This window comes from Emydura macquarii, unplaced genomic scaffold, assembly GCF_026122565.2.
Source record: "Emydura macquarii macquarii isolate MOO-44397 ecotype Brisbane River unplaced genomic scaffold, CSIRO-AGI_Emac_v2 contig_1451, whole genome shotgun sequence".
Lineage (NCBI taxonomy): Eukaryota > Metazoa > Chordata > Testudines > Chelidae > Emydura > Emydura macquarii.
In genome coordinates, this window is record NW_027131588.1 from 17,736,998 (window position 1) to 17,755,454 (window position 18,457).

At 38.6% G+C, this 18,457-nt stretch overlaps 1 long non-coding RNA gene across 2 annotated transcripts in view; it reads right to left on the bottom strand.

Annotated features, from left to right (window-relative positions):
• Positions 1-18,457, bottom strand: part of LOC137156562 (uncharacterized) — a 109,642-nt gene that overhangs the window by 22,709 nt on the left and 68,476 nt on the right. The window contains exons 1-2 of one of the 2 annotated variants that reach the window (XR_010920819.1): positions 6,219-6,318; positions 2,478-2,572 (exon numbers count right to left, since the gene is read on the bottom strand). This is a non-coding gene — a long non-coding RNA (uncharacterized lncRNA). Of the gene's footprint in view, positions 1-2,477; positions 2,573-6,218; positions 6,319-18,457 lie in introns of those variants that run through there. The other variant, XR_010920818.1, reaches the window with a different exon arrangement.

Consider the following 18,457-nt stretch of genomic DNA (forward strand, 5'->3'; position numbering starts at 1 on the left):
TCAAATAAATGGCACGTACAAAGCAATCTTACTAGTTTTAAAGAAAGATTTTAAGCCAGCCATGAATCCTTCAGAGCATGATTAATAAGCCAATTAATTTCTCAAAGACTCAGAGAAACAAAAACATGTTGGAGCTAATCAGACAATAGGAATAAAGGAAACCAGGAAAGAGTTTCCCTTAAAGTCTTAATAACTATAAATGAAGGACAGTGATGTATGTCACAAGAACCTTGTCCAAAATCATCCTCTCAGACAATTCCAGCTAACATTAGCCATTCTATAGAACTCCTCTAAAGTAGTCAAATAGTGAAAGAAGAAAGGAGAGAGGAAACATTATTCTCTTCACATCCAAATCCTTAACCATCTGAAAGTAATTAGAGAGGAGTCCAAATCTGAAAATTTGTCTTTGGATGAAGAATGGAACTCTTTCCACTGTTGGAGCTACTTGAGTCCTAATTTTTGACTATGTCCCATCTCTAAATTGAATCACAAACAATTATTTATTAATGACATTACAGCATTATCTAGAGTCTCCAATTGAAATCTAGGACCCATGATGTTAGTAGTTGTACAAAACACAAAATAGGACAATCCTTGTCCACAAAGAGCTTACAATCTAAATAGACATAGTAGACAAGAGTAGAAGAACAGAAGTATTATCATCCTCATTTTAACATACGGGAGATTTACTCAAATGCCTTGTCCAGGATCAGATGGGAAGTTCTTTGCCATCATTCTTTTATAGAGCAGACTAGCAGAACAGCTGGTTCAAACATTTTTCTGTCAGGAAATGCCGATTCAACGAAACCAAAATTTTTCACAAAATAATACAAGGTTTTGCTTAGGAAAAATATTGAAAGACCATTTGGAAAATGTCAGTATCCTATTTTGATGTTTTTAGAATGGAAAGTTTAAATTTCTGAAGTAATTTTGGATGTAAAAATCTACTTTATGTAAAAAATGGTCAAATTCAAAACAAAACATTTAGAATTTATCAAAACAAAACGTTCCCTTTGTCCCAAAATGATATATTTTGAATTTCATTTCATGAAATTTTGGCTTCTCATCCTTATTCAGGACAATTAACTACCCCCCCCCCCCCCCCAAAAAAAAAAAAAAAAAAACCCGAAGTTTTTCACATTATGGAAAATCTATTTTCTGGTTAGCTTTACCAGCAACTAAACCCAGATCTCTCGAGTCACAGCCCTGTGACCTGACTACAAGACTGTACTTCCTCTCAGCTGATTCTGTCCTTTGGGTAGCTTTTATTTGTTTTTTTGTTTGGGTTTTTGCCATCCTTTATACCAGGAATATTTTGTTTGGTTGAATGTTTCAGATCTGGAATCAACATTAACTTCATCTCATGTTGAAAAGAATGTTGTGATTAAATAAAAGTTTGGTTTAAATGAGAGTAGAAGAAACTTATAATGTTTAGGTTATCCAAGCAACAGAAGCAATGCCATGTAACTTAAGTGAACAATCCCACAGCTTGAATATTGATCATCAACAAGAATGCTCAAAAATTGTGCTGAGAATAATCTATAGGTTGAAACTGTTTGAATATGAACCACACTTGTACAAGTGTCTTTTTTCACCATTCCCTGATTTGTTGCATCTTCTTTAACCTCATTCTATACCTTTTAAATATACTACTTATTTTGTTGTTTTGCCCCCTAATGCATAACTGCATTAAAATTGCAATCTTTTTGCAGAGAATTTTCAATTAGGGGGAAAAAGGATTATTTTTCAGAACAAATTGCCAGTGTGATTTATTCAATCAGATTTAGTTGTGGCTGATAGTTTTTCTTAATTTGTACACACTCCTCATTTCCAACCTGTTCTATAGTGTTGCTAGTGCAATGCCATGACATATTTAAATTTCCCTACAGTTGCGGATGGCTACAAGGACAGACTTCTCTCTAGAGAACCATTATACTGAACATATGCTGCTGTGATCAAGGAGACTGAAAATCAATTAGGAATCCATCATCACAAGTTTGATACCACCAGTGAATTCCAAAATCTTAAAAGATAATGACATGGTATCATCTGTTGCAAGACCACCACAGAAGAGTGGAGAGACAGCATCTGAAAAATATACTCAGCCAATTTAGAGCAACAGGAAAGGTCACAGTGCCCCATAGTTGTCCATTATGGGGGGATCTCACATTTTCCTGTGAAGCATCGTTTATTCCCAACAGTGGACAATTGACACTAGACTAGATGGAACTCCAATCTGTTCTGCTATGACAATTCCTATGGATGGTGGTCAGTGAAATCAATGGGAGTCAAACATATCTAGTAGGGAAGAATTTGGTCTAGTGTTCTCAGTCAGCACATTCAGGATTTGGAATTAGTTTCCTTGCTCACCCGGGGCCCAATCCAATGCCTATTAAAATACATATCAATGGAGAGGTGGGAACTGGTTCAGGCACCCAGAAAGAAGGCAGGGAAGAACACTTGAGTGTAACAGTTACCTCTGGCAAGGTGACTATAAAATCTCAGAACATTTCACGGTCTTCTTTCCTTCAGGAGAATGATTCAGCCCATGCACCAGGGAATGAGTCACTTTCTGTTAAAGGGGAGAGCAAGGTGCAAAGTGACTCATGTACCTTTAGGCAACAAAGGAGCAGCAGTACTAACAGGAGATGACACTTTGTTTAGTCTAGAGGGATATGCATAACGGTGTGTAATAGATCAAAATGCCTGGTATTGGATAAGAATTCAATGAAAGGGCTTTCTTTTTTATATCTGTAAGCATTATTCAGACATGCCAGAACTTACATATTCTTGGCTCTTAGGTGATTTATTTGACCTGGATTTGGTTGGAATCCTTAACAATTTTCACTCATCTCTATTTTAAAATTAATTTCTGCCAAATTCTGATTCAAAAATAAAGTATTTTTGCATATGTTGTGGTCTTGTCATTAAATAATTTGCAGTATTAAGTGTACATTGTAAACAGTTAAGGCTGCAACTTTCAAATGACATTAAGGGTTCTGGAGGCTCAACACCCATTTAATTTCAATGGGATATAGGCATTTTGCTCCCTTAGCATCATATGTATACTTAAACCTCCCTTCCTTATGTGTATCAAAGCTTAGATGAGAACAAGCTAACAATAGTGATGGCCATTGCAGAGTCACTTTTAAGTCAAGTGAGCATGGCCACCTTTTTCCAGAGATTATTTTCACACACATGCATTTTCCCTCTCTCTCCTCAGAACCTGAATGACTAGGTTTTTGTGCAGGGATTTTCCCTGGGGTTGGGGAAGGGGAGAGCATCTCATTTCTCCAATCTGTAGTGCAGCTGTTCCACTCTAAAGCTGTTGGCATGCTGCACCTGCTCTGCAGGTTTTTGTGCAATAGTCATTTAATCATATAGCCCCATCTAGCCCATCCCTAAGCTCCCTTACATACTGGCCCATTCAGGTCTCCGCCATGGGGTACAGAAACCCCCATTCAGGAGCCCCAGTTCAGCAAAGTTCTTAAGTACACATTCACATTGATTAATATTAATGGATCTTAAGAAAGTGTTTAAAGTTAGCCAGAAGCCCAAGTGCTTTGCTGAATCAGGGCTTCAGGAACAATTGAACTTTTTCCCTTTGTGTGGGATTGAATTGGTGTGGCATGCTTATATTATCACTGCTTCCTAGGGGTTAAGTTCAAACATAGTTCTTTAAAAAGAGATTGACATTTTTAAAAATGTATTTAAAAGTGTATTTTAAAAGTGTATTTAAAAACAAATATCCTTACTTAGGTTAATTTACATCTTTTTTTTTTAAATTGAATTTACTTGTCATTATTTATGCTGTTTGCTTCCTGCTTTTTATTTTAGTCTGTTTAAGCAACAGAAACAAAACCACTTTCACTTTATGGTTCTCATCACTGCAGTGTTTGGATTGCAGATACAGCAGAAGCATGGACATAAAAAGATGTGAATTTTTTAAACAAAACAAAAATCGAGGAAATGTGTCTTGGTCTTAAATTAGCAAATTGTATTTTGAGGTAGATGTGAATTGAGTGTCCGTTTAATGAAATGATAAAACAGTGAACACCAGAAACAGGTTCTGCTCTGATGGTCGGGGAGGGGGAAGGAATTATTTTAAAGGAATCTTCAAAGGTTCTGAGTTTTTTTCTATTCTCTGAGCCTTCCAGTTCAGTTTTTATTTCTTTGCCCAATTGTTTTACCACAAAACACGTCTCCCCACTACAGCTTGGCTTCAATTTGGCAGGATAGAGGATTAATCCAGGCACATTGCACTAAAAAAATATTTTGTCCATATGAATTTCAATTTCTTGCCCTGCACAAAGGAACTTAAGTCTCTGATAAGTAGAATTCTAGTTTTTTCCCATTTTATTTTGCCTTTGTGTTTGGCTGCTTCACCACTATGAAGTTTGTTATTCAGGAGATTGGACTACATGATCACAGTGTCCCCTCAGGCTTTATAATCTATGAAAACAGAGCAATTACACACAGTTTTATTAGTGTGTTGTGAAGAGTTTGATAATGACAACAATGAATTCACTCTGGGAATAGACATCACATGTCTGACCTCATTCACAGAACTCCCAATGCAAAGATGCTCTTGTGTAATGTTGTGTTTTTAGCTCATTTTGTTCAATTTTTGTCTAACAATGTTCTGAGGTTCAGAGGTTTAAGATTGCCAGTTTTTTGCCTCTTCTCTGGAATCTGCAGACAGTAGGCTGGCCTGCCTGCATTAAGATTCTGAGTCCTAACTGGGAGAGAGTTTAGCTATGTAGGCACAAAGCGGATTAGATTTGTATTTTAGTCAAAATACTTATAGAAACTATTGCAATAATCATAAGACCCAGCTGAGAATAGAGTTCCATTGTGCACTGTAAAGACAATTTCAAACTCTTCGATATTATCCAAAAAAGACATCAGATACACAAGATAGAAGGAGGGAAGTGGCTTGCCAAAAGTTCCACAGCAGGTCAATTGCAGACCCAGGATTAGGACACAGGTCTGTCAATGCCTAGTCCAGGCCAGTCCAGTGCCCTATCCACTAGCCCATGCTCCTTCTCTGTGCTGATCTTGTGGCTTTGATCTTGCAAGTGGGTCCACACACATGCATGTCATTGCAAGACGGGGCTATCATGGCACACATACAAACTAAGAATCAAAATCAAACTCTACCCAGAGTTTTTGCATGGTACATGCCTTGCACAGGGTAAGCAGGTGTCCCATCCCTCCTCCTCATGCCAACTGCTAGTCTGTTTCTATGTGAACTCTCTTGCCATTCCCCTTTCTACCAGCCTCGTGCCAGAAAATGATCTACATATTGATGTTGGAAACAGTCCTAGTTACTTATCTACAATGGATAATGTACAGGAGAGGACATCAAGAAATATTTGAAGAGTTTTATTGAAAACCTGTCAGCACAAGAAGCTGTCCAACATTTCAAACAGCATTCAGTATCATGGACCTGATCTAAAGCCCACTGAAGTCAATGGTAAGTATCTCTTTGAATTCAGGGCTTCAGATCAGACTCCAGGTGCCAGTGAAGCTGGCTGTCACTCAGCCAGAATGTGTTAGAATAAGACATGCAAATCCAGAACCACACAAATACAAACCTCTGTGGTGGGTGGTTGCCCTTCAGTAGCTTAGAGCAATTTATTTTTCTGTGCATGACCTTAATTGCTTTTTAGGATATAGAGGCCCCAGATGACATTTTCATAACCATGCCATTAAAAAAAGTGTATGGGGGACTTTTGTAAAAACAAAAACAAACACTTCCAAAAGGTCATTATTAATTATTCTGAAGATAGAAGATTGGCTGAAATCCCTTACAATGCTTTTAATGGCATCTCATTTTAATGCCTGATATTTGCATACAATCTAAATGTCAAAAGGTCTAAGTTTTCATAGTTCAAATGATTCCATAAAAGGCAGACTTCATGTGCCTCTAAATATAATCAAGCTATTTTAAACCTCAAGTTACACAATGCTGTGAATGCTACATTAACAATCACATTGCACCAGAATACATGAAGTGTCTGCCCATTTCTGATCAAAGGATCGACCTATACATTATCAATAGATATAACTATAATCTCTCACATCCATACATAGGTATAAACATTTCTATGTATCTAGACAGGGTTGTCATTTACTGAGACCCCCCTCATGCCCAGGAATTCTTCAGCGGTGCCCTGCTAACAAATGTCCTCTACTCTTAAAGGCTCTCCTCTTACCCTCACAACAAATAAGTAGTTCCACAGGTTCTTCTCATCAGGCTGAAATCTCCAGGCCCTTTATTCCTTTTTCATTGTCCCAAAACAGCAAACCAAAACTGAAAAACAGCAACAGACCAATTACCCTTCTGGTCTTGATTTCTGTCCTCAAAAGGTTTTTTCCACTGCAGCTTATTGCCAGGTCTTCTGCCTCTGGCAGTCTCAACAACACTCACAATCCCCCTTGCACTACAACCTCTCTGCAGCTTCTTCCTCATCGCAACTTCCTGCTGTTCTTACCACCTGATCCAATCCAGGTCTGTTCCCTCCATAATAAGGGTGGGTTAAGCCTAGGCCCCCAGCCCTTAAGGGCAAGCCACCCTGTTACAGCTACATATGGGGGTAGGGAGTATTCATGTGATAACTTGCAGAGTCACAAGATAATTGTCTTTATCGTGATCCTGCAAATTATCACACACACTAAACCAACTCACCTACCGTCTCCCAACTGACACGCTAGTTTTGACTGGTGGCCTCTTCTGGATATCCCATTGTATGTATTGAAGCTAGATATATTCATTTCAATAGAAATCCAGTAGCAAATAACAACAAATTAGTCTTGTTTACCATCTCTGACATTGGTGAGATTTATGTCCTGAAAACTTGATTCTGCACCACAGAAGTTAATGGATGTTTTGGCATTAACTTCAGTGAGAGCAGAATCAGGCCCTACTCCCACCATTATTTAAGTCAGTAGCAAAACTCTCAGTTTTACACAAATATCAAGCAATGAGCAGGTGATTTTTTGGCAATCTGCAAGTGCTTTTAAGAGGGAGAAAAAAAAAGAATACATAATGCTTACTCAAATTATTCTAAAATGAGTTTTAAAAGTGTATTGGAAAGACAAAAAAAATTGATGTTGGCTAATGGAAACGAGATATCCTGGAAGATTAAATTGTTGAATCTGTAATTGATCTCTTCTATCTCATTTCTAAGGCAGAACTGACAGAGAAATACTGCAGTCCTTTTCTTTTGTGAAAGAATAGAGATTTTCTGCACTGACAGTGAGAAAGAGTATTACTTTGCATTTATCAATTTGAAGGCAACTATTTTTTAAGTAACAAAAAATTATTTAAAATTTGACAGTAAAGAAAAGGTTACATGCACAAAGAATCTCCAATTGCAACAGTAAAAGGATCATTTGAGTTTCAATTATTCCTTTTGGATAGAGATGCTTGACTGTTGAGATGCCTCTTCTCTGATGTGATCAGGAGCTAAGGATAACTCAGACCTTGCTAATTGTACTTTGAAATGTTGTTAGTAGATGTATTACCCACCAGAGACAACACCAGGTCAAAAATGCTTGAGAGAATCAAGGAAGGGTAAAATGGTTTCTGTACGTAAATAGATATGGTACTCTCTTTTTATAAAGCTCTTTGTTCTATAAGTACAAGGTATGCCAGTGGTTCACAGATTTGGTTAAGATAAGCATCTGGAAATTCCCTTTTTCATGTGAAACTGTTAGGAGAAGCTTGCAAGACTTGGATGCTGGAAATATCCAGGGCTCCTTCTCCAAAGCAGGGGGTAAAGTAAGGAACAACCAGTCCCATCACGATCCTATTAGATACAAGGTGCCCCCTAAATTCACATGGTCAACAGCAGGAGAAGCTTTTGCTACCTTCTGATATCCCATTCATTTAGTTCTAACACTTGGATGCTGGGATTTTTTCACCCCCTCAATTTTTTGTCCTACTATTAGTTGTTGAGTATCTTCACCCCACCCCCTTCATGAACAGCCACTCTATAGCTAGCCCCTGCTTCCTGAACTGCTATAACTATAATGCCACCTCTTCATGTGCATATAAACAGACTGTCGTGCAGGCCAATTGTATCATGTATAAGGGTATTTCCTTTTAGTTTCATCAACTGTCCCTTGTTCTTAGATTCTGAGGAGGAGCGCTCTATTTACTTTGTCTATGACATCCACTAATTTGAATACCTCTGTAACCCACTCTGCTCTCTCTCATCTCTAAACTACATAGTCCTAGAATGAAATCCAGGCCCTCATGAACATCAGCTAATTTCACCCCTTTTGCCAATGATAGCAACAAGGGTCTAGTTCAATCTGTTACTTTTGTCAAATAGAATTCTGGCTCAAGACCCCACCCAGATCCATGCTCCTATTTCTGGCCCTGGGAGATTCAGTTTTCCCCACTCACAAGCAATCAGAGTTCTTGGGAACGTATCTGAGAAAAAGAGAAAGCAATCAAAAGAATTTGCATAGAAGAAAGCCAGCCATCTCAGTCAATACTTCAGAGTTTGGTCAATGCCTCCCCCAAGTTCCAAAGAATAATGGTCTAGTTTATGGAGGGCTAGAATTTATCGTGCCACCACAAACCCCACCCATCTAAAATCTCACTCTCAGATCAAGTTAGACTCAGTGGTAGCCAAGGGGTATCTATGAATGGCTCTTCTCCAATGCTCCAGATAGAACCGCTCCAATTTCAACTCTTCTTCCAATAGCCTGATGAGCTGCCTTACAACTGCCGGTCCAGCATAATTGTGGAGTCAACTTTGCTTCTTTCCTACCAATGGTACTGGTCTTCCAGCACAGATTCTTCTATGCAGGGCACATAATCCTCAGATGGGGAACCCAAAGGAAGAGAAAACCATGGAACAAGTTTCCTGCTCTCTGGGTTATAGCTTCCTACTTCCAGAACAGAGCCATTTCCTCCTTTTTCCTTTCATTATCCAAGCAAGGTCCATTCCTTGTAAAGTCAGATTGACTCCAATGCAGGTCATATCCTACACAATTCTGATACCCCTTCATGAGTACAGTAATGATAATCTATTAACACATTTACACATAAAAAAAGAAAAATTCCACTCAAAACAACCAAACTCAGATGTAATTATGGGTAAACATCATAATTCATGTAAAATTAAACTGGCTAGAACAGACTTTTTCCCTTCTCAAGAAAGGGAGGAGATCGCTCCAACCTCTAGATCTTCTAACCTTGCAGTATTCAGTAGTCTTTTCACTGATTTTATATATTTATTTATAGAGACAGAGACACAGAGATTCAGTGCCTATAATCATTGTTGTCACCCATCTTGGAATGCCTTCCATTCTTGCTATATACTTTGTGATATAGGGACAGAACTGAGCACATTATTCCATGCATGAGAGGTACACTGCTTTATACAATGGCAATAAATACTTATATTGTTTTAATTCCTCCTGTAAATTAACATTTTGTTTGTGCTATATCCATCTGACTATTGATCTTGATTTTTAAATTTTAAATGATAGGGATCCTATTTTCCTATGTTTTCCTTTTAAGATTAATCCTATTAATACAACATTCACCCATACCCTTCACCACCAGGGCTGGTGTGGCACTCTTGGTACAGCTGTTGGGTCCTTGTCCTTGCAGATGGCCTCTGTGATTGCAGCCAGTAGGGAATTTCATGGTGGTTGGGGGACACACCTGCACATCCCTGCTGCCTCCTGGACAGCACCATCCCTTACCTGAATGCAAAGCCCCAGCTCGGTCCATCACCACACTCCTTGTACCCTCTATGCATTCCTACAGAACCAGGTGCATGCACACCTCCTCCTCTTTATGGCATCCATGTATGCACTCCTCTCTACATCAAGCACAGCTAAGGATCTGCACTAACAGGGTCACTACACTAGGCTCCACTCTGCTCTGGATCCCATTCTCCTGGAGGTATTACCCATTCTGTCACTGGCAGCAGCAAGTCCTTAATTTCTGTGCACAGATCCCCATAGGTAAAGTGGGGGCTAACAATCCTTTCTTTCTTTCTCCCACCTTTTTTCTACTTGGATGAAAGCCATTCAGGACAGGATCTGGGACTCCTATGCAGTTGTGCAGTGCTAGCACAAAGGGAAATGTAATCGCTATTTCAGCGCAAAGAATGAGAAGCATTATTTCTTTTTTAAAAAACGTCTTTAAACTCATCATTTTTAGTTGTATCTAAAGATGGCTAATGAAAAACAAGGACTTCTCTTAGGTTTTAGGTAGGCCTTACCAGTTTTTCCTACATTTAACACACATTACAATGTCAAAGCAATACAATAATACCTGCCAGATGGGTAATCTAGTCCCAGTAGGAGAGAGAACAGAGTTAAAACAGACAGTAGAAACAATGCATCAAAGCAGCACTACAAATGCCATACTGACTAGCACTGGCATGTTTTATGTATCCAGAGTCCCATTTGTAAAACTTTAATGAACTGACATGAAGGAGGTCACAAAAGAGATATTGCTGTGCTCTGCTAAATATTAATGCTAGATTAAGATTTATAAGCAGAGGCTTGAAAATCTCATTAAAACAAGAAGCTCCAATGATTCAAGAGAAACCGGTTTATTGGTGCCTTTAAATACAACTGAAAGAAACGGAATTAACAAAAAAAAAAAAGCTAAATGTTTAAATTAAAGTATTTTTTAGTCTTTTTAATTAAGAGAATCATTTTTAAAGACTCTCAAACAAAAAACACCATAAGATAATCATAATAAGATTTTAGGGATGGATGAACTTTTTGAATGATTAAAACCATGTTTTTAGGTTCACAAAACTATTCCCATCTTTTAATATTTGGATTGTGGTAGAACGACAGGATCCAATCAAACTGGGAACCCACTGTGGGGGGCTCAGTACACGTGTCCCAAAAGACAATTTCTATTCTATTCATATATAGATTCTTATACTGCCCTCATCAATGTAATATTGAGCACTGTGGTGTCTAACTCCCTGCCCCAAAGTGCTTACAATCTAATGTCCCAATCCTGCAAAGATTTAGGACCATACTTTATTCACTGTTCGTAGTTCTCTTGACTTCATTGGGAAGAGAGTGCTTTTGAAAATCCCACCCACTAACATCAAATGGACTAAACTTGGATTACTTTGTGAGCTGTACTACATGCTCATAGGAAAACCCAATTTGCTTTGAGGACAAAAGGGGAAATTGTGCCTCAGAGGGGTTCCTTTGAGGGACTACCCCAGGAGCAGCATGGCTCATATATCACCCTTTATTCCACAGTGTATCTAAAAGCAACTCTGGCCCTTTCAGAGATGCCAAGCACTTACAATTGCCAATGAAAGCTGCAGTTGCTCAACATCTCAGGCTCAAACCCTAATACAGGCAAATACAATTTGTAAAATAATTGAACAGTAAGCTACACTGGCAAGAGCATTGGAACAGACACTGTCACCCAATGGAGGAAAGAAGAGAGATCAGTAAAGATTGAAATAACTTTCAACTTAAATCTAACAGCCAGTAAAAATAAATGAATGGTTGAAAAGGTTATGAAAATGGCTTTGGAACGCTACTGCTAAGCTTGTCTTAGCATTGATCATGACAGACTAGTCTGTGAATTCTTGGGATGCCAAGAACATTGTAGTGTTGATCTTATGTCAATTGCTACTCCAAGCAACACCGCAAACCATTAGCTTTGCAAACCAAGTCACCGCTGTACATTTGTTGTGATATCTACAGCTCAGTTATTCCTTATATGAAAGCTGGTGGTGGTAATAAAGCAATAAGGGAATAAAGTTGTAGCCATTTTATTGCTTTGAAAATGTGCATTGGGTGAAATGGGACTTACCTCCACTTACCACTATACTTGATATAGGGATAATTTGTTCAGTGGAGTTCTTAAGTGGAGGCCCCCTCACTCCTACACAGTGAAGAATCCAGTCCTGTTTCTTTGTTATTACTCTAGTTGTTTGAAGCACAGATTCATTTAAAGCTTTGCCTTTCAATCCTGAACTCTTGCAAGGAGTTTCACAATCAGTTTCCCCTGTCTTTAAATTGTTCCCGTAACACATGGGAGTGACAACCATTCACATTCTATCTAGAGCTAGCCCACAGCAGTTATTAAAACCAGAGATTAACATGAGTTGGTGGGGGAAAAAAGCTCCAGTCCCCTCAGCACTGACTAAAACTACACCATCTCTTTCATCCTAGCCTCCCAACATAAGGAGGAGGAAGGATTCCTTTTGAAATCTGATTTCATACTACCAGTTACCACCCTCCTTTGTGGTACCAGATTCAAGCAGAGTTAATGACATTGTTTTCCATATGATAAGTTTCCCTTTGGTTGGAAGTTAACAGTTGAGACTTTTGGTTTTGGCAACTTAGAATACGTAGTATGCAGATACGAAGGACCAGCACAGATTTGCATCTACACCACCAGCCTGTTTCAAAAGAATAGAGACAAATGGCATCCCTACAATGAACAAATTCAGGGAAAAAAGTCATGTTTAAAACAACAGCTTCTGTGCTCACATTAATTTAGCACTATCACATCCCTACTTTGATCTCTGGAGACTTCACTCTGGCATCCATTTTTCCTGAATTTAACGTCACTAACATTTTAGGGCAAGAAAGTACAACCAAGTACTTTTAGGGAGGGAATTTCAGAAGCATTCAACGTGTGGCATCAGGCTCTAGTTTCGAGGCAGTCAGGCATGGTGGCTGCTGTGGTGGTCAAGAACCAAAGTTCAGATAATAAGGATCAAAGCTGGATGTAGAGTTGGGACCAGTGGTCCAGGCACAGGCCATGAGTCAGAGTCAGGGTCAGAGCCCATAAACAAGCCAAATCAGGATCATAGTCAGAATCTGGGTGCAGGCTGAAGCCAGGATGGAGTCAGTCCAAGGATCTGGGGGTCAAGAGACAGGTGCAAGGCTGGATCAGGTCAAGAATATGGCTGGAGCAAGGTCAAAATAGGGATGAACAAGGTTCTGGCAAGGTTGGGGCAGGATTAAGGACATGCTGGAAGACTAGGGAGTCTGTATAAGTGCGAAGCAGCAAGTGGATGCTGTTACAAAGACTAACGCCTGGCTCTAGTGGCGAGTTAAATTCCTGTGTCTGGGGGTCATCTGCCCTGGGCCTTGCCTCAGGATAGGCTGATGGAGAGGAGTCTCTAAAGGCTGTGCTGGAGGCACAAATCATTGTAGCTGAATAAATAGCCCTGGTCCAGCTATGGGTTTGCCTCATATGTAGAAACCAGAGATCCATTGTTTTGAACATTCACAATTCTTAAAAACATCTAAGGATGGAGATTCCACCATCACCCTAGGTAACCTATTCCAGTGCTTCACCACCCTCCTAATGAAAAAGTTTTTCCTAATATCCAACCTATCCCCCACTACAACTTGAGACCATTGTTCCTTGTTCTGTCATCGGCCACCACTGAGGACAGCCTAGCTCCATCCTCCCTGGAGCCTGCCTTCAGGTAGTTAAAGACTGCTATCAAATCCCCCCTCATTCTTCTCTTTTGCAGACTAAACAAGCCTAGTTCCCTCAGCCTCTCCTCATAAGTCTTGTGCTCCAGCTCCCTAATCATTTTTGTTTCCTTCCGCTGGGCTTTCTCCAACTTGACCACATCCTTTTTGTAGTGGGGGGCCCGAAACTGGACACAATACTCCAAATGAGGCTTCACCAGTGCCAAATAGAGGTGAATCATCACTTCCCTCGATCTGCTGGCAATGGTCCTACTAATTCAGCCCAATATGCCATTAGCTTTCTTGGCAATAAGGGCACACACTTGACTTATATCCAGCTTCTTGTCCACTGTAACCCCTAGGTCCTTTCCTGCAGAACTGTTGCCTAGCCAGTCGGTCCCCAGTCTATAACTGTGCATGGGATTCTTCCATCCTAAGTGCAGGACTCTGCACTTGTCCTTGTTGAACCTCCTCAGATTTCTTTTGGCCCAATCCTCCAATTTGTCTAGGTAACTCTGTATCGTATCCCCGTCCTCCAGTGTATCCACCACTCCCCCCAGTTTAGTGTCATCTGCAAGCTTGCTGAGGGTGCAATCCACCCCATCCTCCGGATCATTAATGAAGATGTTGAACAAAACAGGGCCCAGCACCAATCCTCGGGCACTCCACTTGTTACCGGCTGCCAACTAGACATTGAGCCTTTGATCACTACCCATTGATCCCGATGATCTTGCCAGCTTTCTATCCATCTTATAGTCCATTAATCCAACCCATACTTCTTTAACTTACTGATAAGAATACTGTGGGAGACTGTATCAAAAGCTTTGCTAAAGTCAAGGTATATCACGTCCATTCCAACCTCCAACTATTTGTACTTCCCACCATAATGAAAATGAAAGGCACACTGACATCTTCAAGTCTCCAGAAAAACAACCCCAAAATAACCAACCAAAAGACTAACGAAGAACATAATATGAATTTTTATACATACCTGCATCCCCCAAAGGAAACAAGCCAGAACTCCATCAGGATCTTGCTATTTCTATTTTATGTGGAAAGTGTTCACATACTATAGTGATGGATGATGGTACAAACCCCAAAGACAGATATTTTAAAATGCAACTGGAGCAAGTAAAATCAGGTTTGTGAACTAGAGTACAGCAGCTCAAAAATTGACTTACCATTAACCAAACTAAAAGGCATCTGGATCACAAGTAAACAACATGCAAATATATGATTTTTTTTTTTTTTTTTTTTAGGACAATCAAAGACATCTACACCTCTGCACTAACATGTTGCATAAGAGGAAATAACTTCATGATTCACTACAAAACAGTCCAAAAGATTTAATGTTGTATATTAAGAATTACAGACAATATCAATTTCCCTACACATTTTTCATGTGGAAACCTCATTAAAATATAGATAAATCAAATACATTTAAATTTTCTGCGAAACCTGCAATGCAGTCAGTGTCAAAGAAGGTTAACAATTAAGTGTGAAATGACTAATTTGTTAAGAATTCATGCTGCTTTTTTTTTTTTTCCCTCTTTTAATCAATTTGTTCTGTGTTTGTACAGTGGCTAGCAAAATTGGATTCTGGTCCATGGTTAGATTTCATTGGCACTACTGCAATACAAATAATAAGTAACTATAATACATTCTACTATTTACTATATTACTCTTGCATACTAATGTGCCACTATCTTATTTGTTCTAGCCATTGCTGCAGTACTCTTATCACACTCATATCTATAGTATCCAATAAGGCAGTATCTGCACACCCTCCACAGAAGACTCACTGATTTTTTTTAAGGCAAGAAGGAACCATTGTGATTATCTAATCTGATGTTCTGTGTAACCCAGACCATAGAACATTCCTATATTAATTCCTGCTTCAAATCCAATAGCTGTGTTTGATCTATAGCAGATCTTTTAGGAAAAAAAGATCCAAATTTGATTTTAAAATGTCCAGTGATGGAGAATCTACCACAACCCTTGTAACCAAATCTGATATGTTTACAAAAAACAGTATCTACAATTATATTAATACAGTTACCTGTAAAGTATCCTTTGAAATCTTTTCCAGTGGTATGAATAGAAGACAGAGGCAGGACACTCAAGTATTTGCCTTGACTATGACTTCATCTGTGATCTTGGACAAATTAATTAAACTGTTTCTTGCATTTCTGTTTCCCCAAATTTAGCATGAAGGGTCAAATTTTCAAAAGCACCTAAGTAATTCATGAGTCTATGTTGCATTAACTTTCAATGAAACATAGGCTCTGATAGGCTAGATTCTCTAAGGTATTTCAGCCCAGGGGAGGGCATCCATTTGCATCTTTAGGCACCTATAAATCCTTCAAAATCTGTCCCTTAGGTACTTTGAAAATGTTACACAGACAATTATTCATTATTAATAAAATCCTGCAGTGCCTTCTAGGAGTCCCAGTCATGGATCAGAACCACTTTGTGCTAGGTGCTGAATGAACACAGAACAAGATGGTCACAGTCCCAAACAGTTTACAATACAAATACGTCCTTTCCTGCCAAACAGAAAGGGGTGCTGACAGGATCAATTAAGTAATGTGGTAGTGTATGTAAAGCAAGATGAAGTTGAGAAGAATGGTGTATATTCTAAAGTGGTATATTTGGAATTTAGCTACCATCCTGGCTAAAGGGCTCTACCGAACTGCCCCATCTCAGAGGACACTTCGGCAGGGATTTTGCCTCAGAACTCTTGCTGGGATATGAATCGCCACTCTGGAGCAGGGACTTGAACTCAGATCTTCTCCCCTTACCCTGTGGGCATCCAGCTACCAGACTGTAGCGTAGGCTATTCTGGAATGGGTTGCTCTCAATCTCTCCTGTTGAAGCTGTTCTACTTTGTATAAATACTAATACTGGTTCAAAGAGAGAATATGACTACAGCCTGGCAGGGAGGTGTGTGCCTCAACCACCAGGCAATAGAGTCATCCACACTCTTGCACTTTGACCCAAAGGGATGTTTTAGAATTTTACAAAGTAGAACAGGTTCAACAGGAGACACTGAGAAAAATTGTCTCCTGAATACTAGCCAAAGTCTAGGGAGTAGAATGCTCACCTAGGAGTGGGTGACAAAAGCAAAAAAAATCTGACCCCGAGTGGGGATTCAAAACTGGCTTTCCCACTTTAGCAGCAAGTGCCCTAACTACTGGGCTAGAGGGAACACACACTGAGTTTAGTGGCTGAAACTATCAGGTCAAATTTGCAAATAGTTTCAGGTTGACCAAAACTGCATTTTTTGGCAAAAAACTATTTGAAAAATTTTGCCTGCTCCTATTTACCATTGCCTCCAGTATAAAATACGAACTAATTGCAATCACCATGCCATCTCGCTCCAAGATGTGCAGTTCAATACCTTTAATCCCATTCAATTTCCTAGAAATTAGTGTAAAATGCCTACAGAAATGTATCATATGCTACATTTATCAGCAGAACTTTCAGAATTTAGAACTTACATTCAACTGTCAAATTGTCATCTTTTCCTGTGTAAGAGGAAAAATGACTCTTTCCTAACCTTGGATAACAGTTTGCCAGCTGACTTCATTCTTTCAAAGATGTAGTTTTCTCAAAATAAACAACACAGAACTGTGGGGGGAATAAATACTGCTCTCTCTATTCTTTCTGCTCGCTGAATTCACATTTGGTGGTTTGGGTTTGTGGCGTTAGGTGCAGGAAAAAATAAGAATTTCTCTTAGCCATACAATTTATGTCAAATTAGGATTTTTTTGCAAGGAACATTTGCTGTTCCTAATATCTGATAAGTCACAGTATGGTGGTGCTAACTGCGTAAGTGGAAGCCTCTGAGTCTAGCATCTTTCTATGCTTTTGGAATAGCCGGTTCTTATGGTTCTGAAGAATGTGAATGGCTATCATAATACATATATATATATATATATTTTGGCATTTAATTTGGTCAGGTGCTTCTTTCCCTATCAGAACCCCAAAGCCCTACATTAAAGGTTCTGATTCAGTACTAAAACTGGTTGGAACTTTTTCATCCAAAAAATGTCCATTTGTGAAAACTGAAAATATTTGTTGAAACGGATTGGTTTCAAATAACTTCCCAATTTGAACAAATGTTGAAATTAATTTAAATTTCAAAATGAAAAGTCATAAAATTAAAAACAAGTGTTTTTGCAAAAGGTGTCAGACAGCTTGGATAAATGCGAGAGCGGGTTGAAATTTGTACCAAAAAGGGCTTTTATTTTTATAAACCAAAACTAAATTTTAGCCCAAAGTTTTCATTTTGGCTGAGATTCAGAAACCAATAACAGAAAAATTTCAGTAAAAATATTTTTCAAAAACTAAAAAAATGCTACTGAAAATGGACTTTAAAACAAAAAACACCAAAATGGTTGTATAATTTGAATACTTTTCAGGTTTTTATTTTGTTTTGATTTTTTTTCCTTAAAAATCAAAAAAAGTCATCACAGGAAACTTCAAATAAAAAAAAATGTTTTTCAAAATTTGCAGTTAAAAATAATTGATTTTTTAAAATCTGATAAATGCAGAAATTGAATCTATGCAATTTAATAAGTTGTTCAGCACAATTGCACAATCCTCTAATCCTACTCTATCAATATTTTGTATTTGATATTTCTCCAGGGGGAAAATACAACAAATTTTAGTCACCTGAATATTTGTATTCAAGCTCATTTGTATGAACAAATGTTCATAAGTTCATTTGTATGAACAGTGTATGGAATTTTCAAAAGTCTCAAGCTTTGGCCTAACCTCTCCTCTCTCTGAAATAAGAGACCCCAACTCCCATCCACCATTAACTGCAATGGGAGCAAAAGACAACACTTAACACTCTTAAAAATCCCACCCAGACACTTTATATAATTTGCTATGATTGGTAATAATGTTAAGAAAGTTACGCAAATTAAAAAAATATGATTGGATTTTTTTACATTCGTAAGCATCTTTCAGTAATGACAACCCAATTTTATCTAACTGA